At 43.2% G+C, this 17,628-nt stretch overlaps 1 long non-coding RNA gene across 4 annotated transcripts in view; it reads right to left on the bottom strand.

Annotated features, from left to right (window-relative positions):
* Positions 1-17,628, bottom strand: part of LOC135919018 (uncharacterized) — a 108,209-nt gene that overhangs the window by 74,630 nt on the left and 15,951 nt on the right. Inside the window, exon 2 of one of the 4 annotated variants that reach the window (XR_011508625.1) lies at positions 11,725-11,839. The exons of the other annotated variants lie outside the window; for them this stretch is intronic. This is a non-coding gene — a long non-coding RNA (uncharacterized lncRNA). The remainder of the gene's footprint in view (positions 1-11,724; positions 11,840-17,628) is intronic. 4 annotated transcript variants of the gene reach the window in all.

Genomic DNA, 17,628 nt, shown 5'->3' with positions numbered 1-17,628 from the left:
GTGAAATTACAAAAAATGAAGAAACACTGATAACAACACCAACATTTGTTTAACAAACACGCTACATTTCAGCCACACTGAAATCCTATATCTTGATTTAGTTAGGTTAAACTAAAAATGCTGGCAGCAGACATTACAGACATCAATAAAAAAAATTGTTCAACGAACACAGGGGATAACACGATGGCATTTTGAAGAACCGTTCGAGTATTGAAACCCTTTTCGCGAAAGTGCTTAAAAAGCATGTATACAAAAAATAAGAAACAATACAGCAATAAAGCGAAGGCTCTGCTCTTTTTGATTAGTACGAGTCAGTCTAATACGCAGAACAATTATTGAAAAACCTATTAGGCGGGATAAAAGCCACGTCGATTGCTAGTGATCTACACTCGACACTCCTTACCCTAGGACCTCTGCAAGAATTTCGAAGTGAAAAGAAGTAGTTGTAGCCACTATACGGCTAAAGAAACAACTATCAACAAACAAAAGACGTGCAAGCGCTGTAGCTGTTCGTTCTGTAGATTGCATAAATAATGAAATTTTGTGAATATGAATATTTTTAGTCATTTCTGCGGAATAAAACTTTCTTTAAATATGAGCGACAATCCAGAAGTTAAACGTGTATCACTTAGAATAAGGTGACGCTTAACCAAACTAATTTTTTTCCTGTCTTTCTAATACTGACCCTTGCGTTCGTTGACGAGCTTTCCGGTTCTAACAGCCTGGCGACGCATAGACAGTCGGCCGGTTCCTTATTGTTACACTTGCTGATAGCAAACCAAATGGTTCCAAGTTATTTCTCCAAGCGTAATCACTGCTGCACGGAATATCATAGAGGGTGAGCGAACAGCGAAAAATTAGCACACATGTAGTGCGCACACAATTTGCAATGTTACGCATGATTACCGGCACAGGGCGCCTCGTGCCATAACGTGAATATAAGCACACGTCTGCTGCGCAGGTAAGCGTATTGTAACGCATTAGGACTTTTGAAAACTGCTTTATGAGGTATGAAATTTTTCGGAAATAAGAGACATTTTGACGACATGGCATAGGGTAATTTGGAAAAGTTGACAGCACAAGTTATTTGTGTAGGGTAAAATCGGGCCATGTTACGTAAAAGCGTTTTACGTCAGAACTCGGCAAAAGAAATACAGGTTCGTAATTAGTTAAGCTCCGCTCTTTATCACTGACCTCTTTAGTGTCTGACCATTTGGCGTAGCTGTTAGTAAATGAATGCTCAGTTTTTGCAGGCTCTACCCGTACAAAGGAAATCGCTGATGGCTCGTTTATAGGCTGCGCAAAAGCACCAACATCAATGGCATCGCGATAGCGATAACGCCAAATGGACTTCCTGCTGTACTCTTCAACTGCACACTGTCTGCAGGGAAAATTGCATTTTTGCTGCGAAGTTGCACCATCTGAATGCTTTTTCTCAACACCCCTCCTTTTTGCAAGTTGTAATAAGCCATTTGCTAGCAGTGAGGATGCTAGATCGCAGGAAGTGTTCTAATAACAAATAGAGGAGTTTTACTTAACTAGAAAGAAAGGATACAAAAAGTGTCTTATGTATTATCAACTATGAGAGGAATATTGCGAAAGAGCAATAAAAAGGAAAAGAAAGGAAAACGGAAGCAGCGTATTCTAATGGATGACATTAGAATCTTTTCTGTAACTGCCGTTCCCCATGCAATTATTCGACGCTATCAACGGTCAGTTGGAAAAAGAAAAGCTCGTTTACGGAAATCAACTGCAGTACTCCTCCTGAGATCGATTTGCACGTAATGGCTGGCCAGCTTTCTGTGCTGTTTTTCAGACAACGTTAATAGAAATCGATAAAGCCAAACCTGGTCAATCTGCGTGCCATCTCCTCAATGACAAAGTTCTCTAGAAAGAAAAATACTGTCTTTCTAGGGAAGCTCAAGCCTATCGGCAGCTATCGTTAACTACATTCTGATACAAAATCCTGATCACTCTTTTTAATCGTATGAGCGTGTTTGCGTCGAGACCTAATATCCTGCTAACGGCAGAGTAATTCCGAAACTATACAGGCATAAACTTGCGTTCTTCAAAGAGGCTACATAGCAGCCTTAAACCACAGCTGCCATTCCGTGATGAGCTAATACATGTACATCACATAGAACATACGCTCCTGGGTCAATACAAGGCTGAAAGTACAAGCGTTCAAGCTTCAATAACGCCCAAAACATTAGCCTAAATCTGAACACGAACTTGTCCAGTAATTATAACAGCACTAACAAAATTTATACCGAGGGGCGTGAGAGTGAGAGAATGGCACTTGCGAAAGTAAGCATATGACACTCGTAATAGTCTCAGAGTGCACTGCCGAATCAGGGACTCAGTGCGGCCTACTCTACACGTGAGCTTATGCACCATCTTAAGGGTTCTTTAGCTTAGCATAGGCCTTGGACATAGAACAGGTCTTCACAGACGTGTTCTATGTCCGCATCTTTGAATGAAGTATCGAACTAAGAAGCAGAAAAAATCAAAACAATACGAAATTGCCCCACATGAAAATATGCGGGCTAGAAAAAGGTCCCCTTCCTTTTCGGTCAATTGTTGCAATGAAGTACCGGCCCTATTAGGTGACAGATTCGGGGAGCTGAGCAAAAAACCTACTCTGCTTCGCACGTACACTTTTTATGTTATTATGGATATAATGCACGTGCAAGAAAAAAAATGTTCGCGCTTAGGCACTGTGGTGACCTCAGTCGATTAATAGCGTCGCGTCAATTGTGTTCTCGCAACAATGTGTGCTAAGTTTATAATAGTTTTATTTTTTATATACAATGAATGTGTGCAACACATAATGTATCGAGTTCTTTTTACATAATTTTATTGCTGCAGTGTTTATTGGACATTTGCTTTAGATACGTACACTATAGTGCAATCATGCGGTGGTGCGTCAATTCGCATAAACAATGTGTTGATAGGTCCAGCACGTTCAGTTGGTATAAAGTGACCCTTCGGGCCACTGGCATACCACAACCTGCCTGGCCTACTAGAGTGGTGTTTCGTCACCGTTCCTAAATCCGTACCTTTCTCTGTGACGCCTTTTATCCTTTAACTTCGGTTCGCAGAAGACCCAAGGGACGATTTCTCGAGCGTTCAATTCGTCATCCATGCTATTAGGCCTTCTCCGTTCATTCCTCTCTCTCTCTCTCTCTCTCTCTCTCTTTCTCTTTGTGGCCAGAAAGCTCATTCTCTACGTCGCATGGCTCTGCCAAAGGTCTAAAGATTTCTTGTTACTCTAGGGATGATAAGAGCGCCGGCATATACATTCGCGTTGGACCTCTTCTGAGACAGGGAACCCCCGACTACAAAGGGACGCCCGTATGCGTTTCGGTGGGTTGTGGTTCCTTTTGGACGAGAGTTTATTGGGCAGTACTGCGCTCGTGTGACGCGGCAAGTGCACGGGTAATTTCGGTTTGCACCAGCCTCATTAGAAAATTACCTAGACATTTAGTGAATTTCAACATAACGTTGAACATTATGTTTTGTGTTCACTACGACCAAATTCTGACAACGATAGTGCACACATAAAATATCGAAGAAACTGAACGAGCGTACGGCCGCCGTGGTATCACACTTGTTAAAATCTTGCGCACGGAATTCGGAAAGTGTGGGTTCGACTGCCATACGCAGCAGGTCCTTTCAGGCACTTGTATCCTCTTCGTCTAATGCCTTTATGCTTTATTTAAGCATACAAATGAAGTTCCACAATTATTTCTTTTTGCTCATTGCTTTTTTCATCGTCCGAACACCATAAGGCATATGGGTAAAAATGATCTCAAATGGAGGTTAGGTTGGCTCGTTTTGTTCTAATTCACGAACAATAATTATGTGCCCCAGTGCGCATAAATCCGGTGACGTTGCTGTCACCACCTAGCCATGCTAGCAAAAAGGGCCGACGCCGCAAAGAATAAAAGCGCGTCGAAAATGATCAGATTCACGTAAGATTTCTAAAGTATCGAGCTTCCTGTAAACAATATAAATCATTAGTTCTCAAAAAAACAATGGTAAATTTTGGTCTCAGTAGAAATCAAACCCAGGCCTCCTGGGTGCGAGACGAGATCGCTTTCTCGATGCCACTGTGGCCCAAGGTTCTCCTAGTGCGTGCGTCATTCCACACGTCACGTCGAAGCCATCTCGTGGACTACAACTGCGGCTTAGTGCGTGCGTCATTGGGCATGTGCGGCACAGGCAATGGGGAGGAGCTGGCGCCACGGCATGAGTGTATAAAATGAGTGCATCAAATAAAACGCAATAACGTCCAGTCGAACGCGGTTAAGCGATCCTTCGAGTTATGAACTCCTGGAGGGCAAGCGAGCGCGTCGTTGAGGTGCGTGTCGCGCTTTGATTTGGCTTTACCGAGGCACAAGTCGAACGCAGGGGAGAGCTTGCGCTGACTAGCAAAACATCAAAATAAAAGAAAAACAATCTCCAAAGGGCCTATATAAGGTTTTCGAATTCCCACACGCAAGCAGTCTTAACTGTGTCTGCAATTTTTTTAATGCGTAAGCATTCCTATGCCTACCCAACGAGAAAACCCATCCGTCCGTCAAGTAAGACGACCTCGCTTTCACCATAGGACCCGCCTCAGCGAGTAAATTTTCTTCGTGCTACCTCTCGCTTCAGCGCGAACTAAGCGGCAAGAACACATCTCACACTAAGCTGTCATCCTTCCGACCCCCATCGCCGATGGCTTTCAAGATAGGGCCCGCGCAGCCTTGCAGTACGCAGTCGACGCCGTGGGACGATTGACCACGGGTGATAACGGTTCACATCGAGAGGAGGCAGCGTCATCGACCACGTCTATGTGCGAGGCCTACCAAACGTCACGCTGTTCAAATACGTCACGCACTACAACGCGCATCATCCAGACCTCATCTTTCACGAAGCAACGTCATCTAATTTGTAGATAAAGAAGAAACCCAACAAGAACCACCAAACAGGAAAGAGCGTACATAATAAATGTATACAATTGCTTCATTTCCAAAATCTCTCGCGTGATTTATTCCCACATCCGCATCCTCGGGGAGTTATCTATCAAAAAAGTGAACATTGCTACTACTCGTCTCTTCTTCGTCGTCTCATGCTGGTCTTAGTTGACATTTAGGCGTTGCAACCGCGCTACTCCATTTTATGTTCTTTCGCAGTGTTTATCGAAACTATACCGAACACAGCAGAATACGACGATGATGAAATAGCAGGTAATTAGCAGTAAATGCTTACACATCATTTAGGTAACTCCCACTGTATATTCTGTGTGTACTTATTTGTTTGCCGTACAAAATGTTAAGCAGTGTTCTCGTTTTTTTTCTCTTTGGTGCAACTAAATGTCCCTCCGCTCCTCACAACCACCGCTGTAATACCTAAATGGCCCGCTGGATGAAGAGTCAATAAATATTAAGGTACTTATCAAAGCCTTCTAGACGGTGTGCTTTGTTGTATTGTTCTTTCTATGGTTCTCATATAGATTTTCTTCTTCCTCACTGCATCCTTATTTCACACTTTACCTCTCCTACCACTCACTCCTCTTCTTCGATCGTTCTATTTATACACGTCCATTTTGTACTCCCTCTTTCTCCTATACGTCTACCGTTTTTACAACGTCTGTTCATTCTCTAACGTCCCTTATATATTTTTCCTAACTTTGCATTTTATTTCTGTCACTAGTTTTTTTTTTCTGCATGGTCTCTCAACGACACCTATCAACACAGTTTCTTGAAGGTAGGTAATTAGGGGTCGCATTTTTGTTTCTTTTTTCAATCCTTTCCTACCCTTCAATCAGCAGTGACCCTAATTACTTCATAACATCCCCGTCTTTTTGTTTATTCCTTCTCGGACAATGACCGTCTTCCTTATCTAGGAACCGTAGACTGTCGCTTTGGAGCAGAATTCAGATGATTATTTTGAGTGTCTTCAACCTTGCACCCACCTTTGCTTTGTCATCAAATGAACTATAGTTACGTTCTCTCGTTTTTGAGAGCGCTTCGCGTCTGACCTAGTTACGGGTACTCAGCGCGAGAAGATGAGCCAAGCACTCAAGATTGGACAACAGACATATTGAAACACTTATATTTTGCGTCCTCCTTCGGCGTAGCTAGTGCTAGACTACTCTGAAATACTTTATTAACTTTACATCTCAGACATAAGGCTTAAGAAGTAGCCTGTTAAACATATTCTTTATCAAGTCGCCAACCGCGCTGCCTACTATCTCCTGCGTGACTTTGATATTCTTCCATGTTCCTCAGCAGGCTATCGTAAGTTTACTTCTTGCAGGGTTATCTTTAGCAGTATTATATGCAAGAAGTGACGCGCGCGCATATAAAAATGCATTAGAAGTTCGTTGATAAAATCGACAAATTACCAGACGCTCACAAATACTCCCAAAAACGTAGTTGACGCTGAAATGAAGCGCTTGGCGCATATCCTACAAATGTTAGAAGAATCAGTAACCTGGTGCTCGTAAATATGTTTGCACATGAGTGGCGTGTCACTTCTACGTTAGTTTTATATTACACGTAGCATTCCTCGCATCACTCAGCTCGATGCCTGCTATGAGCCACTCCACTTCGGTTAAAAAAAATTCGTGACACTTCAGATAGAGGACCACTTCAGGGGACGAATCACATAGAGCTTTCTGATAAGTCTGCTTAAGGGGTGTGCTTGGGTTTTACCGGCCTCGTAGGAGACCAGATGAGCATTATTTAAAGAAGGTTGTTCCTCGATGAGTAATATCTCGGCCACGCTAACTTAAGTTCATTTCCCTTAGACACGTAAATGAGCTACAATAAATAGCAAGGTAATAAATAAATGTTGCCCGCAGAAATTAACAGAGCTAAGACGCCCAGATTCCTCCTAAAACCTCAAACAATGAAGCGCAATACACTTGAGAAGCTAAAGGAGCTTTGAACAGCGGGCACTTTATTATCACAACTTCTATTTTCCTTCACATGTTTTTATGAAGCGTCAAAACTAATGAGTGACTCACTTTTTGTCTTGAAGAACCTGCTGGAAGCAATATGTAGTCCAGTGAAAACCTTCGTTTGTTGTAAGTGAATTTTGCGTTTGGTCACTTTTTTTAGTTTGGTTGCCACTGGTTTCGTTACTCATCCACTGCCTTCTCAGCTTCTGAATTTTTACCTTTTCTAACACTGTAATGATCAAAAATCAATTTGCTGACTTCGCTTCCATTCTGTACTGGGTTAAGCTGTTTATTTTCTTTTGTAGGTGGGAATCCCGTTCTGTGCGATCACGTGCGCAACAGCGTTCCTCTAGAACATTCGCAGATATTCCCGCACTGGTATATTTGGCTGCCTACCACGTTTATATCTAAGACTATCTTTCTTCGGGAACGCACACATCTATCTTAGTTTCCTCGTTTAAGCCACTTGCATCTTTCGAGAACGGCACTTCCTGTTTCCGCTAAAGACTTTAACTCTGAAGTTTTCCTCGGGGTGTCAACTTCACATCATCACTTATTTTACACACAGGAAGAAAGGCAATGGTGTTTCAGGAGGGAAAGATTGACGCTGTTTCCTCGACAGAGCTCTCCTGGATATCATAAATCACGCTGTTAAGCTGAAAACTGTCCACGGCCAAAACTTGATGGCCATCAAAGCTTGCGCTCGAAGCTTTGTCTGCAGTGAAACCTTTTTTGTAAGACCTGTGCACTTTCAGCTAACCAAGCAGTGCTTCGTTATTTTGTGAAATTTACTTTCTTGCAGGCAGTTTAGTCAGTCTGGTTCGTTGCTCTTGTTGAAATACGCTACACTAGCAGCCCTACTTATAGGTCCAAAGGCGGCATCATTTCTTTTCCAGATGTATTACCTCAAATGTTTCGAACAGTCAGCACTGTGACTGTGTATGTCTAGCTTCCTGTTTATATCCAAATTCGAATCCAGGCACTCAAAGACGTTATTGCCCCAGTAGTAGCTTTCTCGAGAAAATGCCATTTTCGAGCTCGTCTCGGCAAAAATGAACGCCTCTTGCAGCGTCGATGGTTACTTCGGCGATCATCTAGTAAAAGGCGTTAAGGAGTGCTATTCGTCACCGTTCGTGAGCAAACTAACCTCTAAATCAAATAGCGCGAAACATCGTTTCGCTATAGTTTTGTGCTCTTTGGGCATTAGCCAAAGGCGCATACTGTATTTCTGGATGCGTGCCTGTTGTACTGTGTTGGGGTGCGATCATCTTGAAAAGTGATGCGTTTTACAGTGAAGCTGTTAGCCTCCATTTGGGCGGCATTTCTTTTTCGTAGTCCGTGGGCAGAAATGTGAACCGATCCTGGAGGTAGTCATCCTGGAGGTAGTTTTTCGTAGTCCGGGCTGACCTACAGCGGAGGTGAACCAGGCGTGAAGCACTCAGCAAAGTGATGCGAGAAGTGGATGCATTCTTCGGGACCATGCATACAACATACAGGACAGCCTTCGTTTCAGTAAATAACAAGCCCAAAACAAGCACCCGGACCCCATTATCGACGATAAGGCACTCCTGATAATGCGAAGCACGTGACGCCCCCCGCTTACGTTTCCCGGTAAATATTGCTGTTGCGCAAGCTGCCGCGGCGACGGCAGCTTGCAATGTGCGGAGTGCCATCACCAGCCTTCCGCATATAAAAGAACGAGCTTAGTAACTGATTTCATTGCTCTTTCAGCACGGTTATTGGTAGGCAATGCGTAGTTAGGACTCTCGAGGAGCAGCGTGAATACGAAGAATGGCAAAGGGAAAAACAAACCGCACAACGACCAGCGGCGGCGCGGAACAGCGTAAAAACATTTACGCTGTTCGAGGCGTACCTTCATTGCACAACAATATTCATTTGTCTTGCTCACGTTTCCTTTCTGCACTTGCTACGATAGTGTAAACAATGCTAGGTCACGCTGAAAACGCACATGCCTTTCGTGACATGAAAGTAGCGGGCGTGAAGTGATAAAGGAAGTGAAGGCACGCAAGATAGATGCCCATTATTCCTGTAAAACCGAGATACGCCCCGAAAGGTTTTAGGAGTACCTTTCCCCTCTTCAAGTTCGTGTTTTCTGCTGTCTGCACATAGATGAATGAATTATGGGGTTTTACGTGCCAAAACCACTTTCTGATTATGAGGCACGCCGTAGTGGAGGACTCCGGAAATTTCGACCACCTGGGGTTCTTTAACGTGCACCTAAATCTAAGTACACGGGTGTTTTCGCATTTCGCCCCCATCGAAATGCGGCCGCCGTAGCCGGGATTCGATCCCGCGACCTCGTGCTCAGCAGCCTAACACCATAGCCACTGAGCAACCACGGCGGGTTGCACATAGATGCTTTGGACGTCTTGGGACGATCAGTTTATTTGGATATTCATTACCTAAATGTAGAAAATTTATTTCACAACCACGAGACAGCACCTATTAAAGGAAAAACCGGAAAATACTGGAATACAGAGGAAATTGCACCGCTCTTTATAAAGCTCAAGATATTGAATCAGATCATTTTAAACAAATCGATGACACACCTTATATCAACTCACGGAACATGTTAACCATGCAAACTTAAGCTCAAAAGGGTGGCTGTTTGGGCTAGTTTATGACCCATTGTCGTGGTTGTACATTACGAAGGTTAAATGAGGGCGTAGACAAGGTACATCAGTACAGGTACAACTTTACATAGACACATGAGTAATTGATGATAGATAAAAAGAAACGTATGGGGAAGGCCAGAAAAGTCACCCAAACAAAACTCTACAGTTTGTTACCCTGCACTAGGAGCAAGCGAAAATGTGGATAAAAAGGAAGAAGGAGGAAGACAGAAAAAAAAATCTGTAACTACTAATCTAGGCATTCACCGAGTCTTGTGGATCGGTAAAATCAAAAGAGCAGTGCTTTAGCAGTCTTCTCACAGAGTCCCTAGTCACGTAAATGTTGCAGGACTACCACTTCCTAAATTGGGGAGCGCCGAACTGGTTGAGCACAGCAAAAAGTGATCGTCCGCGTGCACAACTTACAACACTGTGGAGACTGGCGCAAAATATGGCAGATGTTTTCCTCTTCAGCGCAGTGGTCACAAGCTGTGTCATCGGCCATTAGTATGCACGAAGCTTAAGGCAACTGTTGAACGCCACGTCATATCACAAAATGCAAAAAATGGCCCTGTCTCCTCGGGGTACTCCTGACGTTACCCGAAGGACTAAGTTATGGTCCAAGAAATTTAGTTCCGTGTGACTGACCTTGTGCCCGTTCTAATCCGACAGCGTGCATGAATGGATAATTGTTTGTAGAAGAACGATGAAAATGCGTCATGAATAAAACTTAACGTTCCAAGCACTCAGTTATAATCCCAACATGCGTCTTCGTCAATGGGGCCGTTACTTCGGGTATGCACATTTCAGTTTGTTATATACTAATAAGTTATATGGTCAAAGATGCGTCTCCTCGCGGAGAGACTTTGGGACACCATGTTTACAGGCTGTGTTAAACCTGTAAACAGGCTGTAAACAAAACAATTTTTTTTGTTTCTTCTGAAAAAAAAAATATTTTTGGGAGTAATAATCTGAAGCCGCAAAGTAATTGTTCCTTTGTTCATATGGGCAGCGTTCTCCACACACTTTGCGCATCTGGGATGGGCATCTTACAAAACTTGACTGTTTATTTTGATCTTTGATAATTTACGGCCTACTTGTGTCCTATGTGCGATGATATTTTTATGTTGGAGTGGAGCCTGCAAGCAATCATGAAATGTAAGGGTTGAAATGAACGCTCACGGAAGGTTTTTGTTGAAGTCCTTTAGAGTACCTCTCGACGGCGGCATATTGCCTTGAACAACGAAACGACGCCCTACTTGGCCACACTTAGAAGTACAAGGCCAATAAAATGACTCCTATAGGAATTTTTCTCGGGAAAATTTTCGGAGCTAGCTCTCGCGTCAGAAGCCTGAATGCTTCAGCTCCAGTCTTCGGCGTCGACTCGAATACTTTTGAATTCGGTAACTCTTTGTTCGACAACGTCCCACGAACCATAGGCTCCCCGCACATTCTTCCCAAAAATAATTTTCACTTAGTTTGCCCACTGTCCTGCTTCTATTATTCCCCGACTATGTTTCTTTTCGGTTCTGCTAGGTTACTATGGCCAATTAGTATCTAAAAAAACGAGAGAGGAGGACCAGTATGCTTTAGCGTTTCTCGTGCAATAGACGTTTTCCTCTGCACGTGTAAGTGACATGGCTCTTTTAAAAATTTTTGGTGTTTAGTGTGGCAAAAAATAGCAAATTATTTTCTCATTAAGAACTTGTGGAGCGAAATCTGTAATGTTGCAATGGCTTGTGTGAGGTTCGTGATGAGGGATATAATTGGGGAATTTATTGTCAGTAGGTGTAAATATTCAAACCCTGCTGGTATCTTAGTTTCTGACTGCGGCAGCAACATACGCTGCGAGAATTCGTAAGCTGTCCATTCAAAAAGACCCAAAAGCTTATCGTTGCACAATCAGTCAAGTCTATCGAAGGCTTGCTTCACAGGTTGCTTCTGCCTTGAAAGCTAAGGCAGAAGGAGCCACCGCATGAAAAAGTGCTTTTCCTTTAAAGGACATCTGCGCGGGTCCTACGTTTCGAAGTCAGAAAATGTCGCTTCACCACGAGCAGGATTTCAACCCGTTTATTGTCGCTTAAAGTGGAGCCACCACCAGCGCGTTGTGACGACTGAGCACAATCAAGTGGTTCTTACCGCGACTGGTTCCTCTTCAGCCACAGCAAATCCTTCAGATGCGTTGAATCTCTTGAAGCTTCCTCGTCTCGACTCTTATCTTCTTTCGAGCACTGCTGCCTTCGTTGCTGCAACACTTCAAGAACCCAAAGTGCGCAAGATTTGCAAGACTTGCTTTCATTGAATATTAGTTGTGGCCCTCATGTATTTGTTATTTTGCCCTAGCCTATTGCGCACAGCATATTGCACTTCTAAAGCCGATGCCTGCGCTTTCTCATAAGTAGCATTTGGTGTAAGCTTTTCTGCTCAGGATGGACGCTAAAGCTAGGGAAATGTATTTTTCCTGAGCCTTCACATACGTAAACATGTTTCAGAGCACTAATCCAGTCTCTTGCTTACCGTACCCAATGCCACTCTAGCCTTCTTTGGACAAGTTCTTTAATATGTCCTCATAAACTGCAGGAGCGGAATTGTAAACATTCATAGACATATTTATTCAGGGACACGACTTGGCAAAAACAACATCTTTAGCTTATGACGTCTGTATAGCCCTGGAAGTGGTGGCTCACTGCTAGCAGGAACTCGTAAAGTGCGTACAATTGGTCGTGCCCTATATAGAATTTCTTATATAAAAGAAGTTTTCTTTACTAAGCATGAATGTCGCGAAGTCTAATTATTAGACAGAAATGACAGGAGCTTCAAAGCTGACTCTGCAGTATCTTCAAGGATAGATTTTGTCTGCTTCTATTTAGGGCGTTTCTTTTTTTCTTTAGCTACCCGAAGATTTTAAAAATTGCCTGCGGCAACTAGCACAATTCTAAACCTTGAACTAAATTACTCGGTGAGGCGGCCATTACTTCTAAGAGAAATAAATTGCTTACTTGAATAAATTCACTAATTACACTAGTTATCCGTTTAACTAATTGCAGTGAGGCATTGTTAAATAAATACTGAGTTTGGAAAGCATACTGAGTTGGAAAGAATTCTGAGGATGACAGCTGCTTCGAGACAAAAAACGCACTGTTGATACGCTTACCCTCATTAAGACAACGATTCTTATTTCTTTATTTATTTCTAATACTGTTAGCCCTTGCGGGCTGTTACGGGGGTGGGGCAAAAATAATTTTGCCCAAACACGCAACACCAGTTCCGCAATAAACAAACAATGCATTCACCAAACACATGACAGCTTACGCTCAAATGATTCAGTTGTGTGCGTTTCAATAAATACATCTGCGTCAAGTTTTTTCCAATCGACTATAGTTTTCACAAGAAAAGAAAATTTGAAAGGCATCAACGCGTTTATGCCTGCATTGAAGCACGAAATGCATTGAAGCACGAAAGTAGCTAAACGTCAATGTATTTCGTCGGACACACTGAAAATTGATATCTCGAAGGTGATGTAGTCCTGAGAAGTCGTTCCATGTGGAACGAGTTGTGCTAAATACCACAGGTGTGTTAAGTGCCAATACTTAATGATAAGATAATGCTAAAAAATATGTATGCTAAAAAACAAGATTGTTCTGTGCAAAAACCGTGCTGTTTTCAAAGGTAACATCAACGCCGACAGCAAGAACCTCAACGTCCGATATTCGTCTGGCGTACGTAGAGAATGCACCGAATGAATATACATAGTGTGCTCACAATATACCTATCGCTCTGACACATACGCCGTACCTGGCGGGATAGACCGTGTTTGTTTTATATCTGCATCTTCAGCGAATCTCTTCTGAAACCATATAAAGGGGAATACTCACGAGTTTAATATTGCTAGTGATATTTTATTTCATTCATTTTAATCGCTTACTCAACCTCTCGGTGATATCACCTTTTTCTTTTTTTATCATCACTCAAACTTCACTTACGACGTTATCTTGGCGACCATGACCTCCATGTTATCATGCGTGCATATCCATCCACTTGCAGGCTGTGTTTAAATTTACATATCATTTATCGCAACTTTCACCTACCAACAGCACATACGCGTCGTCACAAGGATAGATATTGCCTGCTTTAGTTTAGGGTGTTTTCTTTTCTTAGCTGCACCAAAATTTTAAAAGTTACTTGTGGTAAATAGCTCTGCTCTAAGCCTTGAACTAAATTACTCGATGAGGTGGCTATTACTTCTAAGAGAAATCAACTCGCTTAATTTATTAAATTAATATGGACCTGAGGAAACAGTTCTACACGTTTGCGTAATTTAACTGTAGGGTTTGCCTTCCCCCCCTTCAAAATAAATAAGGCAGTAGAATATGAGAGATGCTGTATTGGAGGGCTCTAAAATTATTTCCTTTTTTTAATGTGCACTTAATGTACGGGTCGCGTGCGCTTTGCATTGTGGCTACACCGAAACGCGGCCCCAAATGGTCGGCAATCCAGCACGCTACCTCGTGCTCAGCCACTTAATGGCATAGCCAGAGAGAAACCGCGGCAGGTTGTTCTACAAATAAGTTGAAGGACATTTTGAGTACGGAATGGATAAACAGTGAGATAAGTTGATGCTTGCTTTTTCAGCGTAAATACATTCGAATTCCGTATGTAGGGGTATTAAAGTGCAGGAAAGGTGATTTTTTGCGTCTACAGACATCGCCATCAACGTCTCACTTGAGTGTTGTGTGAAGTTTTACGCACCTGTTGCTGAATCATATCTCTTTTCTAGATGAATCGCGCATGTACGCCAAATCAACGGCACCTCACGTTGACAAACTCACTAAGAATAACGGATGTGCACTGCGATGACGCTATTTCATGAATTAGAGAAGGGACAATGAAAAAGTGAAGTCGTTTATAACACACACGCACACAATCCAAGTTAAGGCCACTTTGACGACAAACCGTCCCACGCTATATTGTTTATGCCGCCTACACTCCCATTTCTAGCCAAGACATGGGAAACGTACCGTGCAAGCTTCGTAATCTCACGCATCATGCTTAATTAGCTTGATAAACGTGCTTTCCGCAGCCAGGCCGGTCAAAAAGTTGGAGGGTGCAGCTGCCTGCCTTATCTCCAGCCGTCCATCTGTCTCGGCGTGCATGGGGCACGTTAGAGTACTAACACGGCGGAGGGTCTTGTTAGAAGCTAAGCCTAGAGCCAAGGATTTAAACCATTAACCGTAATGATCGAGATTACCCCGGTACTCCGGCCTATTAGCTCGTCAGAGGTTGTGTTATGCTGGAAGTGAACCTGACTTATATGTCGTACTGGATATATAGTTCAAGTTGGACGCTCTGTTCGATTGAGCATTGTTGGTGTCAAGCACAAAACCACCTGGCTGGTAATAGACGTTTACAAAATTATTAGAAATGGTCCTTGGGTGTGCGGTTCTCTTGGTTATGGAAAATGTCCTGTGTCAACAGTGAAGTTGGTATGGTCGCATGTGCTTTTACCTTAAACGCGACACAATAAAAAAATACAGAGACTTGCTGTCCGCTTTGTCTAATGCAAGTGAAATCCACTGCTGCTCCAAGACTGATTTATTCAGTGAAATACGTGCGATTCACTATAGTGGTGCCATTGCTTACCTGCATGGTTGATGATGAGCGATACAGTTGTGGGGACTCACTAAAGGAAACGGGAACGCGCTTAGTACCCGCACGTTTTATCACACTTTCTGTTAATCCAACATTTGCGCTAAGCTGAGACGCTTGTCACCATGCGAATTAATTAACTGCTCTAGCAAACAGCTAAAAATGATGAAAAAGAAAAACTACCGCACATTTTGGCGCTATTCCTCTTGATTTCAGTTCATTTATGAAGACAGCAGCACGCTCTGGAAAGCCGGCGTCCCTATTTTCTAAAGAACAGAATCATTGTGGTCCAAGCAACGTCATGTTCGCACGCTACAATGCAGCTTTTTTGTGGCCTCAGAAATAAGTGCAATGACTGACAAATCTCAAAGTTTCTGTGAGCTACAAAACGTGGCGCAAACTGCGAAACGCCTATATTGTGCGATAGTACTGCCGATAGCAGAAGTTGGATGATCATTATCACAAGGCGTTGGGCTTGAGTCGCGCTCGCAATCGTGGCAATATTTCATGTAGGGGGTCCATTAAACATTTTCGGTCATACTAAAGAACCGCCTAGTAGTAATAGGATTTCTCTCACGGAATTCTTTTCTCAAAAGACTTTTGCGTCAGTGAGCTACAAGTGAATAAACATCCTCCTCATCTCAAGACAACAGGATTTCTCCCCACATTTTTGTTTTCCGTATGACCGTAGCTATGTCCCACCTTTCTGTGAACAACGCTTTGCGGGGATGCCGAATTTATTCTAGTTCCGCTTCGTTTAAACCGAGTGCGTTCCCGCCTATCCTTACAACACAAGTTTTCTCGTCACCGCAATGATGGTGGTCTCAAAATGAATTTTAAGTGCTGCGTGCCGTGATTTTGCACAGCGTGGAGCCGCGCAACGTTACCCTAGGCGTATGCCTGCAGTGCGAGATGAATGCAGTATACGGCACTGGTAGCATTTATGTAACTGCCACCGAAGAGCCCATCCATGTTGCGTGGTCTACTCTAGTCAATATACATGAGAAACCTTTAGGATAAAGGGCTGCACTGATGGAAAGAAATACCCCCCCCCCCACTTATAGTATATCTATAGCTTTACAGGGAGAAAAGTTACTGCGCTTCTGTATGCTGTAAAAAACAAGCCTGCGTGGAGGGAAATGTTCGGTATTCCTGATGACGCTACTTGATACAGAAATGATATAATCTGTTTAGTCCGAGTGACATTCGTAACGCATTCTACGGTTGAATACTCAGAGGTGGCACGAAATGCAAGAAACAGCGTCGCCGAGATCTCTAGCAACGCACTTGTGTAAACTCAACAGTAACCTACTCGATTTACGGAGGGCACCTAAATTTGTCACTTGGTGATTAGAAAAACCTACCTCGCGGTTCAGTGCATTTGTGCAGAACCGCCATCCTGTTTCAGCGTCCCTTTAAGTGCACAAGTGCTACTTAGACTACACGTGCGTTACTACACCGACACGTGTCATTCATCACGTGACTACACGTGCAATTCCTAATGTGTTGTTGCTGTGTTCTAGAAACACAGCTATGAACCGAACAAATATTCACAGGTAATATGCTGTGACGCCTTTGATTACGCAGAACATAGATGTGCTTGCTGGCGCTGCTCTCCGGCTCACAACGCCATGCCCTGAAAAGCTGGTTTGCAGAGACGTGGATTGCGTGCCTTGTAATCAGTGCAGTGGCTGTGGCGGGGAATGTGCTTTCGTTTTGTTTTGCTTAACGGCAGTTGTAAAGCTAAACATGCAGTTGCCTGACGGCTTAATCATTAACCACAACTATTGGCGATGCCAACCGACTGATATAGACGCCGTCGCCATTACTGGTTTAACCAGAAAGACGGAGATACGACATGCCCAGATTGGAGTTTTTAGTGGCTGTCGCCACAGAAACGATACGTGGCCAATCGCCGCCGCTGGGACATACAACAGCGCGGACGTACAGCCATTAGAAGTGGACGCGCAAAGCACTGAGTTACAGTAAATAAAGCTCCCGCGTTTCACTGTTCGTTCGGGATTGACGTACAGGCCCCGCCATGTCGTTACTGGGACACGGCGTGGCGTCTGCGAGTCAATTCACGAAAAAACAACGAGCGATGGCATTCAAGCACTATTGCTGGTGTGCGACGCAGCAGTTATTTGTGGTGAACCATTGCAGGCAACAATGATATATGCAGCTATAGTTATATATGCAGAGTACTCCAAAAATTACCCAGTATCCACCGTATCATAAGCCAACAGACAAAGGCACCAAAAACAACACAGGGGAAATTACTTCCACTTTTATTCCACTTTTATTTCCACTTTTATTTTTGTTGTATATCAGTTGACATTAACTTATGGCATCACATCGTTGTTTAGAATGTTTGGTGATGAAGTTATTAAACATGAA

This window comes from Dermacentor albipictus, chromosome 9 (assembly GCF_038994185.2).
Source record: "Dermacentor albipictus isolate Rhodes 1998 colony chromosome 9, USDA_Dalb.pri_finalv2, whole genome shotgun sequence".
Classification (NCBI taxonomy): domain Eukaryota; kingdom Metazoa; phylum Arthropoda; class Arachnida; order Ixodida; family Ixodidae; genus Dermacentor; species Dermacentor albipictus.
Note: the sequence above shows the minus strand (reverse complement) of the source record. Positions and strands in the feature narration are given on the sequence as shown.